The sequence below is a fragment of the Leptonychotes weddellii genome, chromosome 10, assembly GCF_054177405.1.
Source record: "Leptonychotes weddellii isolate Sample4059 chromosome 10, ASM5417740v2, whole genome shotgun sequence".
Taxonomy (NCBI): Eukaryota; Metazoa; Chordata; class Mammalia; order Carnivora; family Phocidae; genus Leptonychotes; species Leptonychotes weddellii.
In genome coordinates, this window is record NC_138378.1 from 1,226,517 (window position 1) to 1,253,437 (window position 26,921).

Below are 26,921 nucleotides of genomic sequence, written 5' to 3' on the forward strand. Positions count from 1 at the left end.
GGTGATGATGGTGGTGATGGTGATGATGATGATGGTGATGATGGTGATGGTGATGATGAAGATTGTGATGGTGATGATGATGGTGATGATGATGGTGGTAATGATGATGGTATTGGTGGTGATGGTGATGATGGTGGTGATGGTGATGATGATGATGATGATGGTGATGATGGTGGTGATGGTGATGATGATAGTGATGGTGATGGTGAAGATAGTGATGGTGATGATGATGGTGATGATGGTGGTGGTGATGGTGATGATGGTTGTGGTGGTGATGAAGGTGATGATGATGATGATGGTAGGTCAGAAGCTGGACATACAGCTCTGGGTTTGGGGGATAGTCAGGCTTGGAGGTGAAAAATGGTATTTTATCTGTGACAATTAGGTGGCATTTATCTGAGACCAGGGCTGGGGGGCCACTGTGTGGGGTTGGCAGGGAGGAGACTGGGAAAGACGGGGTGTCTGGCAAATGGTCTTTCTAGTCTCTTGTGACATCCCACTCGTGATCCTGTGTCTCAAGCCTGGATTGTCCTTGGCCGCATGCATGCCTGGTCACAGCAGGGTGGCCGGCCTCCTCCTTTCCTTCCTTGGCACTGCTTTCCCGTGCCAACCACACCCTTGGCAGGACCAGACCCCACAAAGAAATGCATTCCAGTGGCTGTTGTCCTGGGCACGGCAGCTGCGTGGGTAGGAAGGTGGCCCGCCCAGGACGGGCTTTTCACTGTTGTGTTTTGTTCTGTCTTGGTTTAGGGCAACATTAAGCTCTAAATCAAAGGATGAGAACAGTGGAATTCCATTGTGCATGGTGAAGCAGAAAATGCTCACTGGCCCCAGTCACTGCCCCTCAGTGACTGGTTTGATCTCCCTCACTGGTCCCAGACAATGGCCTGGCTCTGCTCCATACGCAGACTAGGGCACACACCACGAATGCGCTTTCTGTATTTCTGCTCTGGATCACGGGCAGTTACCTGGAAATGGGAAAACTGAGCTCATACAATGGGATTTGCATTAAATGTTCTTTGACCTCATTTCTGGGGAGGAAGTAAAGGCTGAGGCCTCTCCATGCGTGATTCCAAAGGCATGTGCCTGGCACGGCTGACCCGTGTGGACCCCGCAGAATTCTACGCAGACCGACTGGTAACTTTCAGTGGTTGGCGGGACGCAGTCTGCGCTGTCCTCACGTGTTTCAGCGGCAGAGCCATCCCGTCCATCTCTGGGAGGCAGGAGGACAGGCTATTCCCATATCTGGGGTGAGGGCTTGCTGTGCCCTTCCCCGCCCCAGTCCTGGCACCATCTGCTCTTTCTGGTAAAACCATAAACAGTGTGGTTTGGATGGGCATTTCCCTTTTTTGATAGTGACATATTCAGATAATAATAAAGAACTTCCCTTAAAAATATCCAAATGCAAAAAAAATACATATCCAAAAGCAGAATTGCCTGGAGGTTTCATAGAAGAGGAAGCTCGCTTCGGGGTGGGGCGCTCGGCACAGGCACGAACGCCCAGGTGCGAGGGCCCCGGCTTTGTCCCGGGCAGCCCCTGTGGGTGCCCTGCGGAGGCTGAGCTTGTCGGCTGCCAGGCCAGCGGAAGAGGAGACAATGAGGTACACGCCGAGTCCTGAGGTCTGCCCCCTGAACCAGAGACGGTCACTTCCTGTCCCTCTCCCCGTGGGCCCTCCCAACCCAGGCAGGAGGAGACCGCCTGCCGTGAACCTGAAGGTAGAGAAGGATAACCTCACTTAGCACAGCATCTTTGTTCTGGTCTGGTTCAGGGAAGTGGGGCAGAGCTCAGCCACAAGGCCGCCGCCGCTGTGCACAGTAGGTTGGAGCCCTGAGACCTTCGGGCTGAAAGGAGCCTGCATCCTCTAACACTTGTCTCCCCTGGATCTTCCCACCAGATGGGAACTGGGAACGAGTTACGTCTAGCTGTCCTCACACCTTCGACCAGGGTCCTAAGTCCTTGGCAGCTTGGGCCTCCTCCCTGGAATGTTCTGTCCCCGGTCAGTGACGCTCACGTGTGGCCTGGGATGCACGTGGTCTGAAGGTAGGGGACGGCCAGGCCGCCCAGCACCCCGCCCACAGCTCTGGACGCATCCTGGGCCGGCGGCCCCCACAGCAGCTGGTGCCCCCACCTTGCATCAAGAGCTGCCCCGCCCCTGCTCTCCCGGCTTCCCTTAGGCTGCTGAGTCACGTCCCGGATCCCGCTCTGGGCAGCTGTGACTTCTGGTTGGGCAGAAATGTTTCTGGTTGAGCTGTCCGTGGCTGAACGTCCTTCCTGCCCCTTGACAGGAAAGTTTCAACTTTGGAAAATTACCAGGCCAGGAAGCAAGGGAAGTTTCTGCCCTGGGCAGTCTGAACGAGAAGTTTTCTGGGCTGGTCTCAGCCTGTGAGGAGAAGCATTGACTCCTGGTAGCCTCTATTAGAACCAATTTCCAAAAAGAAAAAAAAAGAATCAATTTCCTGATTCTCTGGCAGCCATGAAATCTGTGTCCCAGACCGTCTTCACGGGCACCACCAGTTTGTTCAGGAGAAACTCCGTCCTTTGTGAGAGGTGGAGACTCAGCGTGTATTCAGAGTTACGTGGACTTCTTCCAGAAAGCTCGGGAAACCCCAGTGATTGCCTGAAATGACTAAAACACGCACCGAGCCCCATCCCTGCCCCAGCCCTTCCTAGGTAAACTTCTCTTTGAAAGCACCTGACAGCCAGGTACACACCGGTGACAGGTGAAATAGGAGGTAAATCATTCGAACAGAAGTCACAGTCGCCGAGCAGCCCGGGTCAGGCTGGTTCCGGGAGGGGCGGGCCCAGAACCGCCCCAGGGCGCCAGGCTGCGCCGGCGCCGCCCTCCGCGTCTCTAGGGACCTCTGATCTGGACATTCGCGGCCCCGCAGCCAGCTCCCTCCTTCGCCGGTTGGGGTGTCGGTCGCGCCTGCGTGCGTGTCGCCGACACGCGGTGCCAGGGAAGGCTCCAAACGCCGCCGAGGAGTCATGCACCGCTCAGCTCTGACGGAGCACGTGGCCTTGAGCGGAGCTGCGCGCACCCCGACCTACCCGCCGGGCCCAGGCGGGCTTCGCGGCCCAGGTCGATCCTGGACGAGACCGCCTGCCGACGGAGGCGCGCGCGGCACCTGGGGAGGCCCGCGCGTGGTTGCGCGGCGCCGCGCCACGATCCGGCACCCGGCCCGGGGGTCTCGGTCCGCCCGGCTGTGAGATGGGGCCCGCCGCGGCGCGGGAGAGCGGTGCCACCCCCACGTGCTGGGGCCACCGTCCCAGCGCGGGCTCACAGTTAGGGAGCGCCAATCAGACTGTCATCCCCTCCTGCTTCAAACCCTCCACAGCCCCGGTGACTTCACCGCGCCCAGCACCCGCACTCCGTCCCGCGGAGGCCGTGCGAGCTTCCCGTCACTGCTGTGACGGATCACCGCGGGCCCAGGGCTGAAAATGACCACACTCGGCATCTGACAGTCCCAGGCCGACGTCCAGTCCGGGCTCACTGGCTGCAGGCGTCCACAGGATGGGGCTCCTTCTGGAGGCTCCGGGGAGAATCCAGGTCCTTGTCTGTCACGGCTCCGGGGGTCTGCTTTCCTTGCCTGGGGGCAGAGGCCTGGGGTGGGGGGCATGCAGTCTGCACAGAGCAGAGGAGATGAAGAAAGAAGGGCAGAATCTGGGCTCCCCGGCCAGGTGGGGCTTGGAACTGCCACGCCCCTCACTGCGGGAGTTCTCGGGTCCTTTGGCACCCCACCGAGTGGGTCTCCTAGGGCAGCCGGCCCCACCTGGTTCCCCAGCCCGGATGGCCTTGGGGTCCTTGCTTGTCCCTCAGAACACCAGTAGTGCCTCCCTCATGGCTGTTAACCCAGGTGGGCTGCCTGTAGGCGGGGGTTGGCAACATGGCCTTTGACACCCGGTCCCATTCAGCAGCCACAGGGGCTTTAATTCGACCTTAATTAAATTAGATTTAAAAATTTTTAATGACACTCCGTTCAGTTACTGAAAACTTCTAAGCATCTTTGGAACAAGGGATCTCGTTTTTGGACTCTAAGTTTTATGAAGTTTAAGTACAATCAGTGATTTCTGATAAAATTTCAGCGGGTCGGTTGAGGCGTGCTGCGCGTGTAACCCGCGGGGGTTTGAAGACAGTAGAGAAAAGGAAAGGATCTCATCAGTGATTCCTCGTATCAACCTGTGGAAGGGATACATTTTGGCTACATTGGATGAAATAGAACATACTGTTGAGATTAATTTCGCCTATTTCATGTAAAATTACGCGCGTGCCTCCATTTTATTTTTATTGGCTTGGGCTGCTCCAGACGCACAAACTGTGGGAACCAAGCTCGGCCCTGGAGGCGTTCCTGCGCCACCTGGTGGAAGCCTCTCGCCCTCGCGGGCCGGTCTCGCTGCCCCGTCGCGCGGGCCGGTCTGCGCGTCTGCGTGGGAGTGCGGCTGGCCTCGGGTTCCGTGGGGGCTGCAGGACTTTCCTTGAAACCCCGACGAGAATTCCAGGTAAACAGCAAGGCTGGTACGACCAGGACCAGCCGGCGTGCAGGGGACTCCTGCCAACCCCTCCTTTGTGGCCCCTGGTGGCCCCCAGCCTGCGGAGTGCAGGGAGGCAGGAGGGCCAGTGTGCGTGGGGGGCCACCCCTGCAGGGCCAGCAGCGCCCCCCCATGTGGGGCACTTCTGGGGGGGTGTCCATGCCACGCGGGCCCTCAGGGAAGGGGCTGGGCTTGGCCCCGTCACCCTCACATCAAGGCCACTTCCGGGGGCACCGTGACCCCAGCATGATTCAGAGTCCATGCCTCCGTGCTCAGGAAACAGCAGGTCATGTGGGGTCACTGTGGTTTCTCCGTGACTGTCACCGGGAGGTGGAGTGGAAACATTTGATAAGCCATAAATCTTTCCCTGGGAAACTCCCCAGTCTTTGTGGGGCTGCCATGCAGCCAGACCTCTGGCCTCTGCCCCATTTGCCTGTGGCCAGGCGGGGGCAGATGGGGAGACTGAGGCACGGACAGGCTGCAAGAGGACCGGGGGTGAGGGCTGGGCCACGTACAGAGAGCAGCCGGGACGTGCTGGTGCGGGACGTGGTGCTGGTGTCCCGGGTCCACCGAGGCGCCCCAGCCCTCCCGTGTCCCCCTGGAGGCCAGCCGGCCCGCGGAAGCCCCAGGGAGGGACCGGCAGCCTTTCCCACAGCCCCGACGCCGGGTAAATGAGAGCGAAGGCGGCTCTCACTCACCTTTCCCGGCCCCTCCATCTGGAACGCGCGTGGGAACCCCGGTGGGCAGAGGCCCGCCTTGTTCACAAGCTCGCCCACGGGGCTGCTCGCTGGGGTGGTTTCTGTCACCGCCAGTCCGCAACCTGTGCTTCCCTTTCCGTGTCCTGCACTGGCTCAGACCACGAGATCGAGATGCGCAGACTAGCGACGTGCAGTTGTGAGCAAGGCTGGGGCGAGCGCGTCTGGAATCCCTCCCGCCTTCCGCAGGCCCAGCCTGACCCGGCCTCCCGTCCTGCTCACCTCCTGCTCGCCTCCGCGCCTGCCCTGCTCTCGGGAAAATGTGAATGTGCACAAACATAGAGGGAAGAGCACGATGTGCCTGGCGTGCCCGTGACCGGCTTCGGCCGCTGCCAACGCTGACCCCACCCGCCCAGGCGCAGGCCCCCCCGGCCCCACAGCCCATACAGGAGGCTCATTCTTTTTTTTTTAATTTTTTTATTGTTATGTTAATCCCCATACATTACATCATTAGTTTTTGATGTAGGGTTCCATGATTCACTGTTTGTGCATAACACCCAGTGCTCCATGCAGAATGTGCCCTTTACTACCCATCACCCGGCTAACCCATCCCCCCCAAGCCCCCCATCCCCCTCCCCTCTAGAACCCTCAGTTTGTTTCTCAGAGTCCATCGTCTCTCATGGTTTGTCTCCCCCTCTGATTTCCCCCCCTTCATTCTTCCCCTCCTGCGGGTCTCCAGGCAGGGGACGGGGGTTGACCGTGGTGGCCCTCACCCTCACTGCTGCTCACTTCCCGCCCTTCCGTGGGCTCCTGACCCAGACCAGCCGAGCTGCCCCCGCCCCCCCCGGGTGACACAGCGCTCCTGGCTCAGGGAAGCACGGCATGGGGGTCTTGCCTGGGTGCCCACGTCCGCTCCCTCCCTGGCTCAAGCCCCTCTCTGCTGGGCTCATCACAGGGATGCTTGCAACTCCCGCATACGGTGTGAGTATTCTTCTCTACATAAAAGCACTATCTTTCTGACGGGCTAAGAAAGAGTCAGAGGAAAGGCAGATGGTCAGCTGGTCCTGGCCGGTGTCACGGGCTCTTTCCAGGGCCGCTCACGTGATGCACATCCCGGCTGCAGGGGGCAGGGGCCGGGAGGAGCAGGAGGGACCTGCTGCCCCATGCAGATCACCACTGTGGCCCAAGCAGGGTGGGGAGGCCCCTGGACCGCTGGCCGCGGAGCCAGCTGAGGAATGGCCCCAGGAGCGTGGCGGCCACCTCGCCGCCGTGGAGGGAAGGTCCTGTGCAGGCCTGGCCCCATGGCCGGTGTCTCGGTAACTGGGTCTGATTGGGATCCACTGAAACAGAGCATTTCTCTTGGAGCACAGTCCCGGTTCCTGGAAGGGAGCCCGTCGCCCGGTGGGTCGCTCGGCTGCAGCTGAGAAGCTGGCGTCTCGAGAGCGTGAAGCACCGGATTCTACCGGGCGCTCTACCCGGCGAATCGGGCCAGACCAGGCCCGGCCCGCGCACCAGATGCTGTCCACGCGGATGGCTGCGCTGCCCCATTTGACCCAGAGCTGTGTGGACGTCCTGGTCAAGCTGAGGTCTGGCCCTAGCTCCTTAGTGATGGCGTGAGACTCTGATGGTCCGGGTGGGGTTGGTGCGCATGCTGCTCAGCAGGTCAGGAGCGAGTGGAGGCTCTGGGGGCGGTATCGACGGGTGACCGCTGCAGACCCACGTGTCTCCCTCCACCTGCCACCTGCCACGGTCACACTGTCACTGGGCCTGGGACCCTGGCAGTGTGCACGTCCTGGAGGCTTCCATGGTGGAGGCCCCCAGGGCTGTGGCCGGTCACGTCCCGGGCAGTGACGCCCAGCGCAGTCCTGACCCTTGGCCGCTGACCCATGTCCACAGTGCCCTTGGGCCCTGAGCCAACACCTCATTTTCTCTCCTGGCCCCGCCTGTCCTGAGCCAGCATCAGAACCTTCCACCAGCCCTGGAGGGAGGTGCCTTGCTCTTCCCAGACTTGGTTTCCCTATGTTGAAAACGAGGCAGTTGGACGCTGACGTCCCATTGTCTTTTTTTTTTTTTTTTTAAGATTTTATTTATTTATTTGACAGAGAGAGACACAGCGAGAGAGGGAACACAAGCAGGGGGAGTGGGAGAGGGAGAAGCAGGCATCCCCCAGAGCAGGGAGCCCGATGCAGGGCTCGATCCCAGGACACTGGGATCAGGACCTGAGCCGAAGGCAGACGCTTAACGACTGAGCCACCCAGGCAACCCCGTCCCATTGTCTTTTTAAAGTTTGCTGTTCTGTCATAACAACACAGGGTCCTGGTGGCACAGAGAACCCAACAGAGCCACCCTGAGCGCGGGCCAGGAGCCTGCCCGGGACTCCCCTGGCAGCCAGCATCTCTCGGGAGGGGGAGCAGGAGGTCTTGGATTCGCTGTGGCCCCCACAGCCCTGGACGCACCCCTGGTGGACACATGGGCACAGGGACCTGCCGTCTGCAGGCGGGCTCTCCTTCTCTCTCAGCACAGGCCAGCAGGGCCCCTGAGATGCCGCATCCCTGTGTGGCTGACGAGGAGCAGGTACCTGTAGATGACACGGCTGAGGTCTGAGAAAACAGATGACACTAGGAAGGTGAGGAAAGCGGCTGGCTGCCCACGGTGGGGCCACCCAAAGCAGCCAAGGACATGGGGCAGGCTGCGCAGCGTCGAGCGTGGGACCACCCCTCTCCCTCTGTCACCACCTTCTCCTCCCTTCCTTCCTGTCCCAGACGATGTTCCAGGGAGGTGTGGCCGAGAAGGCAGCTGCCCTGGTGAAGGGGCTCGTGTACATGGGGCGCAGGACCCAGCTTCCCTGTGCCGTTCACAGGACCCAAGGGGTGGAGGCAGCCCAGATGCCCCTCGACACAGGAATAGATCCAATGTGGTCTGTCCACACAACGGAATATAATTTCCCCTTAAAACGAATGACATGCTGCAACATGTGCTCTTGGCTCAAGGGCACACTGGCGACCCTGAGCCTCGGGGCTCGTTGAGAAAGGCTGCCCAGCCCGGGGTCCTGCCCGGGACCCCTCTGGCTCCGGCAGCCACAGGACACTGGTGTAATTTGCTGGTGTCTGTGGGCGTACCATGGGGGGCAGGTCAGCAAGAGGAGGGCAGGGCCTCTGGTCAGGGCCCTGGGACCCAGAGCGCAGGCCCTGAGCAGAAGCCCAGAGGTGTCTGGCTGGCCGCTGGTCTGCACTCTGCCGAGCTCAGGAACCTCAGCTTCACCCGAGTGCTGTGGACGGAGGGTGACCTTGCTCTGTAACCTTGGGAGCACTGGAATCATACATTTGTCCTTTTGTGTTTGGCTAACTCCAAAACTTACGAGAATGTCTTCAAGCTCCATCCATGTTGCAGCATGTCATTCGTTTTAAGGGGAAATTATATTCCGTTGTGTGGACAGACCACATTGGATCTATTCCTGTGTCGAGGGGCATCTGGGCTGCCTCCACCCCTTGGGTCCTGTGAACGGCACTGCTGTACACACAGGGTGCAGCCCTTCCAGACCCGCTTCCGTCCTGCTGGGGGTGTTTCATCAGTCAGACAGCTGGATCAGACGGTAATTCTGCAGTTGACCCTATGAGGAACTGCCGCCCTGTTTCCCAGCTTCGCCTGTCTGGACTTGTTCGGTGTTGGCGCTGCGTGTCTGGCTTCTTGCGGTAACACTATGTTCTGAAGGTTCATGTGGGTCGTTGCACACAACTGAGGCCTGTTTATTTGCTTTGCTGTATTGTATGCCCTTGTACAAACACACAACCATTTACTCGTGCAGTTGTTCACGGGCACTTGGACTGTAGCCAGTTCGAGGCTGTTAGGGACGGCGCCACCCCGCCCACTGGAGCAGGTGCTCCGGTGAGCCCACGTGTGCACGTCCGATGGGTACAAGGTGCAGGCTCCAGGATATGCACACGCCTGAGCTGGGTTTGTATAATCCACGCCAAGCAAGATTCCCTGGGAAAGAGGTTGTGTTGTTCTTGAACGAACGCAACAACAATACCAAGGTTAACCGTAGCGCAAGTCTTTACCGAGTGCTTCCAAAGCGGACCCTCACGCTGGGAAGTGCATCCACGAAGCAGACATGATTATTTCTCCGATGTTACAGGTCAGGATAAAACAAGGAAGTTAGATGGCTTGCCCTGAGTCCACGTGGTGGGTACGGAGCCCGGGGCCCAACCCGGGGAGTGGGGTGGGGGTAGTGCCACGGTGTGCAGTCTTCATCCATTTTAAAAATCAGTTTTAATGGCAAGGGAAATATTGTGACTGTCATCCCGCCCCAGCTCCCCGGCTCGTTCCTCCTGTGTTACGACAATAACTGGCTTGCTAGGAGGATGATGCCTGTCTTCCCCATCCATGTTTGCGACCTCGTGTTTGTTCAAATGCATGCCTCTTTGCATCATGATCCCAAATAACTCAACTCAAAGTGATTTATAGAACAAAATCAATGGGAACAGAAAAGAGTAATCAGCAGGAGAGCGAGGACACTGACCGGCTTGTCTTGTCATTTCTTTGGATTTGCAGTAAGTTTATGAGGCCCCTTGGTCACCTGAGAGCACTTGCAGGGATAACCAGTGTCCACGTGCCCTTGACCATCTGCTTATCTCACTCTCCACTCCTCTCTTCTTCAACAGCGTCTGCATCTGTCCACTGTTTCCATAACTCTCGGCAGCGCTCGTGGTCACATTCCCTGTCAATAAATGTTCTTCCACAGCATTTTCAGTGGCTGCACAAGGTTCTCCCATGATCTGATCATGTATGTAGACTGTTTCCAGCTTTAGCTGCTACGTGTCATGACTATTCTTGCATGCAAATCCTCACACAGGAACGTATGTTTTTAGGACATATTTCTATGAATTTCATTGGGCTCTTGGTTCATTGTCTCCAAATACACTGCATTGCCCGTCTTCCCACCCTCCAGAAAAGGCATGCCAGTTTATACTTCTACCAGCGGGCATGAGGGGTCTTTTCTCTGTTCTTTGGCCAGAATTGGTTTTACAATTTAAAACATTATTTGCCAGTTTGACAGAAGATAAATTGGGTGCCATTGATGCTTTGGTGGCGTTTCTTTGGTTCCAGTGAAGCGAAGCGTTGCTCATCCACTCGCTGGCTGACAGGGCAGTTTGCAAAATGCCTGTGCAGGTCTTTTGCCCATTTTTCTGTGGGCGTGCTTGTCCTTTAAAATGTATTGCTTTACGAGATCATTATTAACCACTTGTAATACATATTGAAACACTTTCTCCTGGTTTGCCATTTGCTTTTAATTTTGGTTCATGGTGTCTCTAACCATCAGCTGTTTTAAATTGTTATGTGGTCAGATATACCAATCTTTCCTTCTGTGCTGCTTGGGAAGGACTCACCATCCCAGAGCAATAATGCAATTCATCTATATTCCCCTATTTTCTCTGTCTGGTGGATTTGGGTATACAGTGACGTGACACTTCCAAGCTTTGGCTCAAATTGCTTATTTAAATAATTAGCTAAGGGTCTGGCACTAGCGACCAGAGAGTGCAGATGGAATATAATTATATGGTTGAAAATGGATAGGGGCTTATGTTTTCTACAGATCTTCATCAACCGCCCAGAATAAACTTGTTTGTCCTCAGTCCGTGGGGTTGGAGGGAGGTGATCTCTCACCTGCTGGACAGTGACCCCTGGGGCTGGGGTCCCTCTCGGGGCCACTGCTGATCCCCACGTGCACACGGAAGGTCTCTGACGAAAGCGAAGAGCCCGAAGCAGCGTCCCCTTATACCCGCCAGGTGTGGTGTGGCCGGGGCTGCGTGGCTGTGTCTGGAGGTCAGCCCCCGGCAGGCAGGGGTGGGCGGGTGCCCGGGAGGGTCTTGGGCCGGACAGAGGGCCGCCTTGCACCAGGCGGGACACCCCTGCTCACAATGCTGGGCGGCGTGGAAAAGACCTGGCTCGTGGGATTTCGTAAATCAAGACCATTTTCGTTTCAAGGGTTGAAAATTGATTAACGTCTGAGCTGTCACGTGTCCTATGGATCCGTGAGGCCGGTCTCCCTCAAGCTCTCCTTGCCGGAGTCCCGAGTATCAGCAGTTTGCCTGGAAAGCAGTCTCTTTATGTTTAGTGTTGGTGCCGATTCCTGTGAGGCTGGCGGTGGTGGGCCTGGCAGGCAGGGGACGGCACGGGGCGCTCCGTGACTGGCGTTTGCGCTGCTCCCGGGCTCTGCTCCGCTCCTAAAAATCTTGGCCGATGGGGAATCTGGGTCCTTTTATGACCCCTTGGGCAGACGCTGAGGCCTCTTGGCTGGAGGTCTCATGGCCGCCCTGTTTTCCACGTGAACAGCCCCCGGATGGCTGGGGACTCCCACCACCAGCAGCTCCCGGCGCCCAGGTTTGTGCTGGCCTTTGACATACTGACGGGCAGGAGGCCTCTTAGCTGATTTTCCTAATGAACATTTCCACCACAGAATGGTTCCACCTTTGTGAAACGCTTCCTTTCGCCTCAGAACGGTTCCACCTTTGTGAAACGCTTCCTTTCGCCAATGATGAAAGTACCGCGGCATCCTAACCCGCACCCTAGAGTGGGGGCCTGGAGGTGGGAGGCGTTTCCTTCCTTGTCCACTAGCCAGTGGGATTTTGGTGAACATGACCCAAGCCAAGGCCTGATTTGTGTGTAGGTGTCGGGCTCGAGTTCTTGTGTGTTTGCCGTCACCCCAACAAGGACTGGCAGGGGCACCTGCTGGTCACAGAAGAATAGGCACCGCGGTGGTAGAGCTGAGCCCCACCCACAGCCCAGAGCCGGCGGGTCTGCCCTGCCCCGCTGACCTCAGACTCCAACGAGAAGGAGATGCTCCTTGCCACCTGCCGGGGGCGGGGGGGTGCCTGTTCTGCAGAAGTGACTGGTGCAGGGACAGCTGGGAGGTCTCTGGTGCTCATCTTACTGATTTAGCTCCTAAACGCTTGGGTGTCTGTTCACCTCTCGTCCCCCCCTTCCTCCCGCCGCCGCGCAAGCTGGGTGACAGCCACGCCCCCTCCAGTGCAAAGGGCACTGACGGCTGTCTTTTGCTCTTAGAAGCAGACCCCCACAGCGGCCTGGCCGGTGCCCCTCGGGCGGGACCACACTGCCTCGGGCGCTGAGCCCGCCCCTCCCGCCCCGCATCTGCCCCGCCTTCCGTCCCCAGCCCTCGTGTCCCCGGAGGAGCCGCTCAGGCCCCTGGGCCGTCGGTGAGCCTGCCTGCAGGTCCTGGTACAGCAGCCGGGGCTGGGCGCCCACCTGTTGGGGCCACAGCGGGCGGGGCTGCTGGCCTTTGCCTGAGCCCCTCCTCCCGACGGGGCCTTCACAGCACCTCCTCCTGCGTTTCTGCCTACGCTGCCATCTTCCCAGGGGTCCTGAGCCATGAGGGGCAGTGGCTCTGGTCCCCACAGGCCCGGGGCACCCGGTCCTGCCCGCACGGCCCGGCCCCACGGCAGCTCAGGGGAGCACCGAGCTGGGAGGGGCATGTGGGCCCAGCTCTTGTTTGCCTGGTGGGGCTGCCAGATGCCATCCGGCCCAGGCAGCAAGGGGTGCCCTTCTCAGCAGGATGCTCCCACCCCACCCCGGCGGCTCCAGCCCAACCCACCGGAGGGGCCCTGACCTCACCCACCTCCTCCTCCCCAGCTGTTCTCTGCACAACAGCCAGACACTGAAACTCATCTTCCTCGTGGCCAACGGCTCTCAACCCCTGCCGAAAACGTCTGCCTAAAACCCAGCATGCGCCCACCCACCCCACCGGCCCCGGGCACCTGTATGTTTCCTGCTGCGGGATTTTGTGGTTTCGTGGACCACTCGCACCCACAACAAAGCGCCAGACCCACGTGTGTCCCTTCTTCTAGAGCTGAGGTAGAAACGCTACACTGATGCTCCGTGGTCTCTGCAAAACCGGCTTTTCTTCAGTGAACGTTCAAATTGTGATTCATTTTTCTCCTTCCTTTTCCAAATACACATTGAGATTTCAGAGGAGTTTTAGATTTACAGAAAGGTTGCAAAGAGAGTGGGGGGGTCCCCACATGCCGCCCAGCGCCCCCATCTCACACTGTGGTGGTCCACTTGTCACGAGGAAGGAGCATGGGATGGGAACCCAGCTTCACTACTATCCTCATGTCCTCTTTCCACCCCAGGACCCATGTGACACTGGGTCAGCATGTCTCCTTGGGCTCCTCTCAGCTGGGACAGTCTCTCTCAGACTTTCCTTGTTTTGGTGACCCGGCAGTTGTGAGGACGACTGGTCCAGTGTTTTGTAGAATACCCCACAATTTGGATTTGTCTGAGGCTTTTCTCATGATGGGCTCATCGCGTCTTCTCTGCTGCCCGATGCAGGTCAAGCGAGACCAGAGCCAGACCACTCCTTCAGCCTGAACACGGGCCCCGGCCTCCTTCAGTTGCAGGTGACAGAAGACACAACCTGGAATGTCAGGGCATTCTTGTTTCAGGTATGGCTTGATCAAGGGTTTAAAAGGTGTTGCTAAGATGAGATTTCTCTACTCTGTGTCCCATCCACATTGGCTCTGTCCTCATGAGTCCACCTCACCAACATGGAAGCAGCCCCAAAATTCCAGCTCCTGGAACTGACTCATGCTGATCTTCCCAGGGTCGCGTGCCCAAGCCTGGACTGCAGCCGGCCACCATGCCTGGAATGCATGGGCTGGAACAGAGTAGTGGTGGATGCCCAAGGCCAAACCAGTCCACCGCCGTAGGAAGCGGGGAGAGGGGCCCCCCACAAATGTCTTCTGCAACAGGGAAGGGATTCCCAGCAGACACGGGCCCTGCCAGTCCTGGAGCCCCAAGGAGGCAGGATTAGGGTTAGGAGGCATGTCCTCAGCCCCAGCTCGAATCATTACACAGTGTGAGATGTAGTGACCATGACCCCATGATAATTTTCCAGGGGAGTGACAATGGAGCAATGAGGGCATCATTGCCTTGGTTTGAAGCAGGCCCAGCATTTGGGGCCAAGTGACACAGGGCCCATGAAGAGTCGAATCTGCAGTATGAGCAAGGAGCGTGCTGCAGACGAGGCCCGTTTCAGCCATCAGGAGCTTGTCTGGGGAGGCGAGTTTGCTAGTTTCCTTGAATGGTATTTAAGGAGTAAATTCATTTTTACAACGACCTAAATGAGCATGGCCTATGATGGACACACAGCGGCCCTGGCCTTCTTTAGAGGGGGATGAGCAGGGACTCGGGCTGGCGCACTGCTTAGAGGGTCTGCTCCAGTGGTGACGTGAACAGGAGAGTCCCAGGGCCGAAGCCTGCAGAGCAGCTTTGCTGGGGTGTCAGTCACCTGTGGTAGGGGACACGCAATGGATGCGTGGGGATTTTTGACATTTGCAGCTGTCGCAAATGCCATGTAGCCACCCTTGGACCCCACCCCTATCCGGGGCTCCAAATTCTCAGAAAGTGGGAGCTGGTGGCCAGCTTCTGTGTGGTGCCCTTCCGTGGGCAGGCCTGGGGTGTGGCATCCCCCAGGAAGGCCCCCTGAGCACAGAGAGGAAGATGCGGCGTGGGGCCCCCTTCCCCACCCCGAGTCCTGCATCCCTGCAGCCGGGAGGCAGCCGGCAGCTGAGCTGGGGCTCTGCCAGCCAGCTGAGTAAAACTGCTAAGGAATAACACAGTTACAAATGGGCCTGCTTGCAACTCCAAGAGTGCTTTGCTGGCGTCCAGCCCAGCGCTTCCCAGCTCTGGGTCCACGTGAGGGTCCTCGGGGAACAGAGAGAGCCAGGGAGAGCCAGGCCTCGCCCACCGCCCACCGCCCCCTTGCTCTGCCTGCAGTACGGTCCTTTTCGCTGCGCTCTTGCTGGCCGTGTCCATTTGTGCACTCCAGCCGGGCGCTCTCCTCGATGGCGGGAGCTTCCCCAGCTCAGTGTCTCTCTCTCTGGCTCTCTCCGGCTCTCTCCGACCCAGCCGTGTCTTCTGCTCCCCGCGGGACGTGAGGTCATGTCTTCCATTGGTGTGAAAGCAAAGGGTTCGTCATCCCACCGAAGAACGGGCGTCACCTGTGAGTGCTCTGATCCCCGCTAAGGAAACCATGGTGACCAGGCATGAGCCTCCACGTGCATCTTACAGAGCTGCTCATACAGGGGTGAGGAAGAACCTTCGGGAGGATGGTGCTTTCACTGCAATTCTCCAAAGTGGCAAAGATGAAATTTCCCTGGGATGCCGGGCCCAATTATTAATCAAGCCATGGTGCACCTCAGAGAAGAGTTTATAATAAACACAGGTCATGTCATTCCTAATGGCCGCTGTGGGCTCCGCCGGCGGCTCATTCATATTCACGACCACTCACACCTGCAGGCCTGCCGCTTATGAAGCTGGGAGCTGCCCTGCGCCCCCGAGGACAAGGACCGGCCTGCAGGGCACCTTCCTGCCCCTGCCCCAGACAGGCACGTGCCAACTCCAGCAGCGAAAGATAGGCCGCCTCCCCGAGACGCTGAGGTGCAGAGGAACCTGGGGGGGCATGGTACCCCAAAGGGGTCCCAGGTGGGGGCCTGACGGGAGCTGTCGGATGTCTGGAGCCGAAGGGTCCTGGCAGCCCCATCTTCCCTCTCAGGACCCGCCCGCTCCGTCTCTGCTGGTTCCACCTCGCCACTCCCCTGCCGGCCCCCCCCCCACAGCTCAGCCGCCCCAGGCCCCTCCCGAAACTCTTACCTTCTCCAAACACGGTTGTGACGCAGTGCCTGGAGCTGGCTGCACGGTTCACGCAGGTGCCGTGGCTCTGGAGACAGGACAGGTGTGTGCACTGAGCATAAGGCCTGCTGAAGGGTGAGGAGCCAGGGGCTCCCGCGGCCAGCTGGGCACAGGGGCGTGGCCGGGGGGGTGCAGCTCCCTGGAGGCCCCGCCCCTTGCCTGTCCTAAACCGTGTCAGGGCCGGTGTCCCCAGGGGCCAAGGCCAGCAGGCTTTCCCCGTGCCCCCCCGCCCCCCCGGCCAGCCGCTCCCCCTGCTTTCGGCTGCCCGGTGGGGAGGGACTGGTATCCCTGGAGAGGCCCTGCCCTCAGAGCCCAGCCTGGGCCGAGACCCTGCCCTGCATGCACCTGCTGCATCTCTGGGCCAGGACCGGAGGGAGGTCAGTGGCCTGCCGTGACCTGCCGGTCTGCCTGGGCGGGTGGGGCAGGGCCTCTCCCCTGGGAGAGCCGGCTGGGGGGCAGCAGGAGCAGGGGGCTGGAACAGCAGCTGAGTCTGAGGCCAGCAGTGTGCACGCTTCCCGCCTCCGGGTTCTGAGCAGGGAGTCCCTGCTCCCAATCTCGTCCTGGGCAAACCTCAGAGGTGGGGGGTGCATGTTCCCCAGGGGCCCCAGCTGGGAAATGGAGCAGAGAGCCCCCCCAGCTGGTGGGACTGTGGCAGAACTTTGGGTTTTAGTGGCCCGACACCCACCCCACCGAGGAAGGAGGTCCCTGTGTGGCTCGTCTGAGTCCTGGCCCACAGCCTCCGAGAGCAACACACGGGGTCATCTTACGACCTGAGTCTGAGTGCTCGTGATGTAGCAGTAACTGGAACAATGTTTGAGGTCCAGGGGCAGGACGTTTGGGGGCTGATCCCAGGGGGCCACCGGTGGAGGCCCTGAGGGTTTACTGTGGCACTTGCTAGACAAGCGTCTCCTGCAGCAGCTCAGCTGATGCCCTTGGGTTGAAGCAAACGTTAGCTTCTCAGGCTCACCTCCCTCACACACACTCTCGGTGCCTGGGGCTTCTCCTGCCACAGGGCCTTTGCACATGTGGGTCTGGCCGTGGGGAAAGCTCCCCTGACCCCGAATGACATGTCTGTGCCTACTGTTTCCTGCTAGGGACATTATCTGGCACATAGTAGGAGCTTGATCTGTATTTATAAAGAAACAGTGAATGCAGGAGTGAAGGGCATGCAGCCTGAGTGTCCAGTCCCTCCCCATCTGTGGCTGAATGATGTGCCTGGCGCCTGCAGGCCCCACCCTCCCACCTGTGCCCAGGGCCTCACACCCCCTCACCACACTATGAGCCCCTCAATCAACTGGGGACCTCTTGAAATCCCAAGTCCTTAACCTGCTGGCAAGTCTCCTGACACTGCCCCTCGCCTAAAACAGTTAACCACTGGGACAAGAACTTCCTGCTAGATCCCAAAGAAGAGCTGGGTTTATAGGCTTCTCTTAAGTAAGAAATTACTGTTCACATTGAAAGCACACTCCGGGAAGCTCACCTTTAGGGCACACTTCACGCCCTACTGTTCAAACTTTCAAGTCTGCACACGTGGGCTGTGGGTCCCCCAGACCCTGAAGGGAATTGGTTTGTCAGAACAGGGGCCACCTCAGACATGCACACGGATGTGCCTGGGACCCTGCGGGAGGCGGTGGTGGGGGGTGTCCCCACGGCAACGACCTGATCACCAGTCACTGCAAATATAAGAACAGAACTACCCGCGAGCAGACCCACACCATGCAGCAGACCTGGCCCAGAGTCCCTGCAGAGGGGCCGTGAAGGCTAAGGCAGAGGACTCTCGGGGAGCTGCAGGGGGAAGCCGGGGGTGACAGGGGGAGGGGGACTCAGATGCACTTGAGGGGCCTGGGCAGTCCGTGACCTCATCTGAGCAGCCCCAGAGGGCTCCAACCAGAGCTGGGGCGGTGTGATGGGTGTCCGTGAGAAGAGGCGGCCCCCACTGCCATGAGGAGAGGGAAGGGGGTCAGGGGGCCTGGGGGTGCCTTTGCCTGCAAGAGATCCAGGCGGGCAGATATCTCAGAGACAGGAGGGGGCCCCGAGAGGGAGCCCAGGAGCCCCGGGTCTGGCTGAGGGAGAGGGGCCGGCTGGGGCACGGGTTTAGGGGTGCCCCTGCTGTCGCTAGCGGGCAGGTTGGTGGGAGCTGGATGCTCAGGTGTGGAGTTCAGAGGCAGGAGCGACGGGGAGAACCAGTGGGCAGATGGAGCTGACGGGGCCGCGGCTGCAGAGAAGGGCCTACCCTGTCTCCAAGCGAGCTCTCGCTGCCCAGGGCAGCTGGCCTGGGGCTCTGGTCTTATTCTAGGCTCTTTGGGGGACATGCCCAGGTCCCTCTAACCTCACCATTCTTCCCAAACAAGGGACACCAGATCTGGAAGGACCCAAGTGTGTGGGCCGGGCTGCAGCACCTGGGTGGCAAGTGTGTGGTCTGGGGCCCTGGGGCCCTGGCTGCCCCCCACCTCCCAGCTCCTGCGGGCGGGCCCTGGGAGGCTCCCCCAGGGCAGGTGGGCGTCCCAGGGAACAGGCAGGGAGGGGCCCGGGTTCATCCCCACCTGGGTGTGGCCGGGGGTACGCAGGTCTGCACATGCCCTCCTTCCCGCCCACTGTCCCTCTGAGCTGGGGGGCCTGCTGCACCAGGTGCCCCCGGAACGTGTGCGACGCGCCCCTCCCAGCCTGGCCGGCTGGTGACAGCCCCTGTCCTGGGCCTCAGCCCGGAGCCCCGCCCCGCGCCGGCACACTCAGCAGACGTTCTGGCCAAAGGCCGTTGAGCTGCCATGGTGCTTACGCCTTGTGTCCCCGTTCCTGCCCCGTGCTGAAGGGCACCAGGGGTGCGTGAGACGCCTCTGCTCCCTGTCCCCTCCCCTCTACTGAGTCATGGCTGTCCAGCCAGACTGCCCCCTGCCCCCAGGCTCTGAGCTCATCAGCTCTGCCATCAGCGGTCTGTCCCCGGAGCTGTGGCGTGGGGCCAAGGAAACTTGGGTCCCGCGAGGGCTCTGCTGCCCCAAGCGGCCGGAGTAACTCAGAGGAGGCCGGGGCAGGGCCTCCGTGGGATGGGGGAACGTGGTCCCGAGGCCCCGGCTCTCCCGCTCTGTCCCCAAGGCTGCAGGTGTGTAGACAGGCCGGCTGCTCTGCTGTTACCCGGGTCTGAGCAGGTTGGTCCGACTTTGACGCAGGAAAGGAAGATGTTGTGTCCACACGATATTGCCATCCCCCTGTCGCCTGACCTGGCTCTGGCCACAGCCGCCCCTGCCAGAAGCAGGACAGCTCCGGCCAGGGCCCCAGAAAAGAGCCCCCCGCAGAGTCCTCACCACCTGCCTGAGCTACGGGCTCCGCCCATGTGCCCGGCACACAGCGGGGGCCCACGCTCACCCTTAGGGCGCATGACCGACTCTCCGCCAAGCTTCGCTGTCAGGACACCCTTGAGGGAGCACGGAGGGGTCGTCTCAAACACAGCCCAGGTACTGACTGGCTGGCCCACCCCTCCACTAATTGTGACTAAAATCTGGACAAAATGCGAACAAGAACCGCTGCTGAGGACACATCGAAGTGAGCGGAACGCAGAGAAACAACCTGAGCGGAGTTTCTGGGTTTTCCCTGTGGCTCTGTCCAGAAGGCAAGCCCCAGTCTCGAATCAGCACAGCCACACAAGAGACTCCGACTCTGATAGAAACCCCATCTTCCCAGTGAGAGAAACCGGGAAAGGGGGCCCCTGCAGGCAAGGGAGTGGGGGGACTCCTGGAAGGGAGAGAGCCGGACAAGAGGGTCTCCTCATTGTGCGCACAGCCCTGCACACACCTCAGAACGACCCTGGAGGGCTCGTATGTGAAGCCCTCCCACAGAAGGTGAGACGGACCTGTGTGCTGTGCTGGTCAGCATCTCCAGAGGATGAAAACAGGACCTAGAGTTGGTACCGCACAGCATTCCACTGCTCAGGATGTAAAACAAAATCATTCAACAGAAACCAGGAAAATGACCATCCTCAGGAGGAGGGACAATGGTCAGATTCCAGCCCCAGGATGACTAGGTGCTTACAGTGGACATCCCGACTAGGTTTTGTAAGGAACCCCCCCCACAAACACAGAATATGATATGAAATGAATGATAAGAATTCTCAGCAGAGAAGTAGGAAATAAATAAACAAATGAGTATTTCCAAATCCCAAAATACAGAATCTGAAATTAAAAATTGACTGATGAACTCATAGCAGAACAGAGATGAAGGAGAAAGTCAGTGAACTTGAAGGTAAATAGAAAATATCCAATCTACAGAAGAGAGATAGGAAGAGAAAGCGGAGGCTCAGGAACCGGGGGGGATGACATCAGAGAGTCCGGTACACATTTGGAGTTCCAGGAAGAAAGGAGAAAGATGGGGAAGGTATTTGAAGGAAAAACGACGGAAACACCCTAAATTTGGTGAGAGAAATAAATGAACACATTCAAGAAGCTCAGAGAATCCCAAAGAGGATAAACTTAAAGAAAACCACACTGAGAAACATAATAACCAAATTCCTGAAAACCAAAGAAAACATCTTGGAAGCAGCTAGAGAAAAACAACACGTTACACCCACGAAACGATGATTCAGAGGCTTGACGTTTGCTGTCGGAAACCGCGAGGACCAGACGCTGCAGAGCAGCGTCTCTAAGTGCTGAGAGAAAAGCACTGTCAGCCCAGAGCTCCATTTCCCGTGACTATTTCTTTCTGGAATGAAGGAAAACGAAGATAATCGCAGGTGAAGGAAAACTAAGAGGGTATACCACCTGCAGACCTTCCCACCAGAAATGGTGCAGGAGCGCCAGGCTGATGGGAGGTGGCACCGGGAGGAGGCAGAGTGTGATTCCCGGAGTAAATATCCAGGTTTGCTTTTCTTCCCCTTTAAAACGAAAAATGGTAATGCTGTGGGGGGATTTTCAACACATGGAGGTGTCATAATATGAGTGGCAAAGGCCAGTGAGGCTGGGGAAATGGACCTAAATTTGCAAGCTTGCTTTATTTTATGGGAAGGGGGAAAATACGAACTCTAAGGGGACTGTAAAATAAAGGATCCTGACATCCCTAGGGCAACCACTAAAAAAAGTATATAAGAAGAGACAGCCAAAAGCCAGTGTATACATTAAAATGGAATAGTAAAAAATAATATATTCATTAGAACAAATAAACTCAGAGGAGACAAACAGAAAACAGAAAATAAAATGACAGACCTAAATCCAACCATATGGATAATTTCATCAAATGTTAACGGTTTAAACATTTTAATTAAAAGGCAGAGATTGAGAGGGCACCTGGGTGGCTTAGTCGGTTAAGCATCCGGCTCTTGATCTCAGCTCAGGTCTTGATCTCAGGGTCTTGGGCTCTGCATTGGGCACGGAGCCTACTTAAAAAAAAAAAAGGGCAGAGATTGACATAGTGAATATAAAGAAGCCAGATCCCACTATATACTGGCTACAGGAGACACACTTTATATACAGACACAGGTAGATAAAGTCATCTGAAGGGACAACATATTCAACTATTCCCCCCCACCGATGCTCTCTCTCAAATAAATAAAATCTCAAAAAAAAAAAAAAAACACTAGGCCGTTTATTACTGAGTTTTGAGAACTCTATATATTCTGAATTCAAGTTCTCTATCAGGTAAGAGGACGGGCAAATGTTTCCTCCCAGTCTGTAGCTCCTCTGTTCATTCATTCTCTTAACTGCCATAGAAAGAGCTGAAGTTCTTAATTTTTATTAAATTCAATTTACAAATTCATTTTTTTGTGGATCAATGCTTGTATGTGTCAGATCTAAGATCTTTGACTAACCCAAGGTCACAAGAATTTCTTTTTCTATCTTCTAGAAGTTTTATGGTTGCAGATTTTCTATTTAGGTCTATGAGCCATTTTGAATTAATTTTTGTATATGCTGCAATGCATGGGTCAAGATTCTTTTCTTTCTTTCTCTCTCTCTCTCTCTTTTGTGTGTGGGGGGCACATGAATATCCAATTGTTCCAGCGCCATTTGTTAAAAAGACTGTCTTTCCCCCGTTTATTATCTTTGAACCTTCACTGAAATCAATTGACTATATATGTGGCCCTAATTCTAGAGTCTCTATTTTGTTCTATGTGTCTATCAGATCGTAAATACCACACTCTCTTAATCTCTGTAGCTTTATAGTAAGACTTGAAATCAGTTAGTGTGAATCTGCCAGATTTGTTCTTTTTCAAACACTTCTTTGGTGATTCTAGCTCCTTTTCCTTTTCCCGTGTAAGTTTTAAAAACAGGTTTTCCAACCTCTACAAAAACATTCCCCTGTTTTTGCTTTTGTTTGTTTGGGTTTTTTTCTTTTGTTTGGATTTGCATTGGATCTATAGGCCAGTTTGGGGGAAATGAACACGCTAACAATCCATGAACATGGTTCATCTCTCCATTTATGTGCATCTTAGCTGACTTCTGTAATCAGTGTTTTGTGGTCCTCAGCTTACAAAATTTACACTCATTTCATTAGATTTATATCTAAGTATTTCGTATGTGTTTGGTGCCATTGTAAATGGTACTGTTTTTAAATCTCAGTTTGCAATTGTTCATTGCTAGTAAACAAACATCGGACTGATTTTTGTATAGTGACTTTGTATCTGAGGAACTTGCAAAGCTCACTTATTACTTCTTGCAGTTTTTTGTCAATTCTTTGAGACTGTCATATAGACTCCTGGTATGTGTGGATAGAGACAGCTCTGTTGATCTCCCAAGCCAGTAGGTAGCACACCAACTTGTTCATTGTCTTATTACACTGTTTAGGGCTTTCCCCATCAAAAATGATGTTAGGTATGGGTTTCTTATTTATCATTATTATCATTATTTTTTTATAGATGCCTTTAATCAGGTTGAGGAGGCCCCTTCATGATGAGGGTTTTCATCATGAATAGAAGTTAAATATTTTCAAATATTTTTACAGCATCTATTGAGATGTCCACATGGTTTCTGTTCTTTAAACTGTCGATACAGTGACTCGAATATTGAATATCGAACCAGCCATGCATCATAGGGATAACTCCACTTGGTCATGAGATAATTTATTTTTATTTTTGCTGGATTCAATTTCCCAGTATTTGTTGAGGAATTTTGTATCTGTTATGGACTGAATGTTTTTGTCCCCCACCCCAAATTCCCTCAAAATTCAGATGTTGAAACCCTAACTCCAATGTGACAGTATTTGGAGGTGGGGCTTTTAGGAAGTCATTAGGGGTAGGTGAGGTTGTGAAGATGCGGCTCTCCTGGGGGGATTCCATGCCCTATAGGATGGGTCACTCTATCCACATGCATGCCATGGAGGGGCCATCTGTGGACACAGTGACGGGATGCAGTCTGCAAGCCAGAAAAGGCCCTCACCCAGAACCAGATGGCCCTGGCACCCTGATCTCAGACTTCCAGCCTCCAGAACCATGAGAGGAGGGGTTTCTGTTGTCGAAGCCAGCCAGTCTACGGTACGGCTATGGCCACCTGACCTGGCCAAGACAGCAGTGATGCTCATGTCCCTTCAGCCTGCTGGGGAAGCCCAACACTGTTTGTTCAGGGCCCACACCTGGCCAGAACGAGGTGGACACGGCCAGAGCCCCCAGTGGCTGTCTGGGCATGTTGACGTGCGCCCATGAGAGGCTGGCGGGGAGGGATGCTCCCAGCCTGATGATGTAGCCAGCCTCTGCTCCAGGTGGCCACCAGCCCCATCTCCCCTCCTGGCTGTCAAAGGATCAAGGTCATTGCCCCCTGCTGAGTGCTGGGAGTGGGCAGGGGCAGGGCTCATGGCCCACCGCATGCTGTCCTCATGCCTTCCCATGGCCAGGGCCCTCCGGCCTATGGGGGCTTCTGTCTCCTCACCTGAACAAGGGGCCTGCCCTGTGGTTGCCATGAGGATGGCACAGGGTAGATGCCCCAGGGAGGCCCTCCTCAGCCCCACCACCAGCACTGGCAAGGACCTGGCACATGCCATCCCCACGGGGCCTCTCCGTAGGTGAGCTGGTGCCGGGATGGCAGTGGGCAGGTGACAGCAAGGAGCACGGGGCCGGGCATCCTCGTCCACGTTCTTGTCTCTCTGCAGCCCACCAGCTGCCCCACACCTTTGCCATCTGTCTTGGTGCCTCCATAGGGTGAGGAGGAGAGACCGAGCCCCGCCTCCCTCACGCCTGCCCCAGCCCAGCCTAAGAAGGCCTGGCTCCACACGGGGCTCTGCTGGGAGGCTGGGACTGGCTCCCGGGCACACTGAGAGATGGCGTAGGAAAGGCTGGTTCGGTGCAAGACCATATTGTGCCCGTCACCGGCGCTTTGGTCCTTTGCCAAACCTCTGCCTCACCTGGCACCAACAGATCCCTTTGTGTCCAAGGCCCAGGGTGCCGGTTGGTTTCAAACACTCGCTGTCTGCTGGACGGCAGGGTGATGGATGGGTTGAGTCATTGTCCTAGGATGAGCGGAGCCTGGAGGGACTGCTGGACACGTTGACTCAGGACCTGAGCCTCCTGCCCAAGGAGGCTCCAGGAGCTGCCTCGGACACAGATGTCCCCAGCCTCCCCTCTCCTCTCCTCCTGCTGGGTTTTTAATTGATCATTAATATTGGGGCTGGGGGAGGCGGGCATGGTCATCCCAGTGCAGGCAATACTATCTTCAGAGGATTTGGACACTAATAAACCCAAATAGAAGCCAGAGAGGTGACTCTAAGGAAAGGGATGAGGAGTCACCTGCTTTGGCCCAGCGCCCTCCCCGAGCCTCCTCGCCTGCACACAGGCAGCTGGGTGATTCTCCAGGCGAGCAGCATGCTGGAGGCGTTTCTGTGCATCTCTCCACGTGCGCGATGCCGTCCAGCCATGTATTTCCTTGCTGGGTCTCAGAGTTTGTCCCACGGATCCCCCGATGATCCTGTCCACAGCCCCAGCCTCAGGTCCTCCCAGGGGGCTCTGGGTGGCAGGCCCGGACACCTGTTTGCACCAAGCCCCCTTGCTGGGTCCTCCGTTCAGATGACCTAGGAAGCGCTGACCAGTTCCTCCCTCTGAGCTCCTCACCAGCCCCCATGCTGGACCCACCGGAGAACAGAACTTTCAAAGATTTTCTCACTACCCCAGTCCCCTTCCCCCCTTCCTTCCCCAAACTCTGACACAGTGGCCAGACTCAGTTTTTAAAGCTCAGCAGGTGATTTAATATGCAGGCTGGGTAGGAACTCCCGAGTCAGTGGTTCTCCATGCGGGGTCCCAGACCAGCAGCATCATGGAAATGCGCATTCTCAGTGCCCCGGACCTGCTGAGCTCTGGGCTTTGACAAGTCCTCCAGACGCACCTCAGGAGAGTGAGAACCACTGCCTTGTCCACCCCTTCCCTCTCCAGGCCAGTGAGGCTGCAAAGCCCAGCCAGGCCCTCCGCAAGCTCAGGGTCCTGGGGGTCCCTGGCTGTGCTCATCTATATGGTCAGCTTCCTGCGGGCGGGAGGTCGCCCTGTGGTCCAGCTGCCCTTATTCACTCGAACCCCGGTCAGGGCTGTTGTGGTGTTGAAGGTGCTGCCTTGGAAGAGAGCCGTGTGGAGCAGACTGGCTGGGAGGGCAGGGGTGCGCGGGGGGGCTTTGGGCATCAGCTCGCCGTTGCTGCATGCAGACCAGCAGGGCACTCCCCACCTTCTCATGACAAGGTCCTCTCTGTCAGTTTGAGTTCCCCTTGTGGCAAGTGGAGTTTGGAAACCTCAGGAATCCAAGATTCTCATGCGTGAACGAAGACACAAGACTCCAGACCCCCGCCCACCACCAGGTTAGCACGCTGGGTCACCCCCCAGGCCTCACGAGGGAGAGCACCGGCCATGGACAAAGGTCTGCTTGGATGCTGGTGCAGTCCTGTCAAATCCCACGGTGGTTAACCCGAGCCTCAGTTTCCCTTTGCAGATGATAGCACACTGCCATGGAGATGGTGCAGGAATAAATGGGGGGGCATCACGAGTGACCTTGGGATAAGCTTGCTACCAATTTGGACAAGGGCAGCTGAGTACCATTGTCACCTGACCTGGGACCTTTGCGCCAAGTAATGATGTCTTATGGACTTCACGTTTATCCCCTCAAGGCTCCCCTCCCACACCCACCCTGCCCGCCCTTCCTCTCTCAGGTCAGAGGCCATAGGGCTCAGCCCCTTCTCCCTGCTGACACCTCTAAGATCACCCATGCACTCATGACCCCAAATTCATACCAAGGTTCCAGAGCTTTCCCTGAGCTTGTCTGAGCCCTCGGTCACCTGCTCAGCACCAGGAAGGCCCAGTGGGTGGCCCAGGCTCCGTGAGGCCAGACAGCACTGTCCACCAGCTCCCCCCAGGCTCAGGTCGCCCCGAGCTCTGCCATCAATACCTGAGTCTGGGCGTCCCCCAACTGAGACTCCTCACCTCACACCCATCCATTCTGCAGCTCGTGGCTTCACCTTCAGGATAAATCTGAAATTCCCCTTCTTGTCCCACCACATCACCGAGAGCTCCTCTTGAAGCCTGGCCTCCTCACTGCCCTCAGGCTCCATACCTTCACTTCCCTCCCCAGAGCAGCCAAAGGGATCTGATGAGCACGGGGATCAGGTCCTGCCTCCGCGCTGCCCCCTGCACTCAGAATAAGGCTCCGCTCCGTATCGGGACCCACGAGGCCCCTGAGACTTATCGCTGGCCCCCTCAGCCTGGGCCGCAGCCAGGAGGGCCTCCCTTTAGGGCGGGGACCACCCACCTCAGGGCCTTTGCACCTGCCGCTCCTGCCTCTGCATGCTCTCCCTCCGCGAGGCTGTGGAGCTGCTCCTCCCCTTGGCTCAGGCACCATTTCAGATATTTCTTCCTGGGAGCGGTCTTCCGTGACCCGCCCGGTCAGTCCCATCTGCTCCCCTAGACACCTGACTGTACCTCAGCTGCTCATTTACACGAGCTGCCCCCTGACCCCTCCACTAGGCTGTGACCGTGGAGGCAGCGACCTCCTCTGTCTGGCGTGTTCATTGAATCCTGTTGTGCACTGTGGTAGAGACTACAGAGACTG

At 57.1% G+C, this 26,921-nt stretch overlaps 1 protein-coding gene across 4 annotated transcripts in view; it reads right to left on the reverse strand.

The window, feature by feature from the left end:
• Positions 1-7,273: 7,273 nt before the first annotated feature.
• LOC115937809 (uncharacterized) overlaps positions 7,274-26,921 on the reverse strand; it is a 49,579-nt gene continuing 29,931 nt past the window's right edge. Inside the window, exons 3-7 of one of the 4 annotated variants that reach the window (XR_014149016.1) lie at positions 21,201-21,292; positions 17,411-17,483; positions 15,892-15,958; positions 12,996-15,260; positions 7,274-7,823 (exon numbers count right to left, since the gene is read on the reverse strand). The gene's annotated coding sequence lies outside the window, so the exon portion shown is untranslated. The other 3 variants (XR_014149018.1, XR_014149017.1, XR_014149021.1) reach the window with 3 other exon arrangements.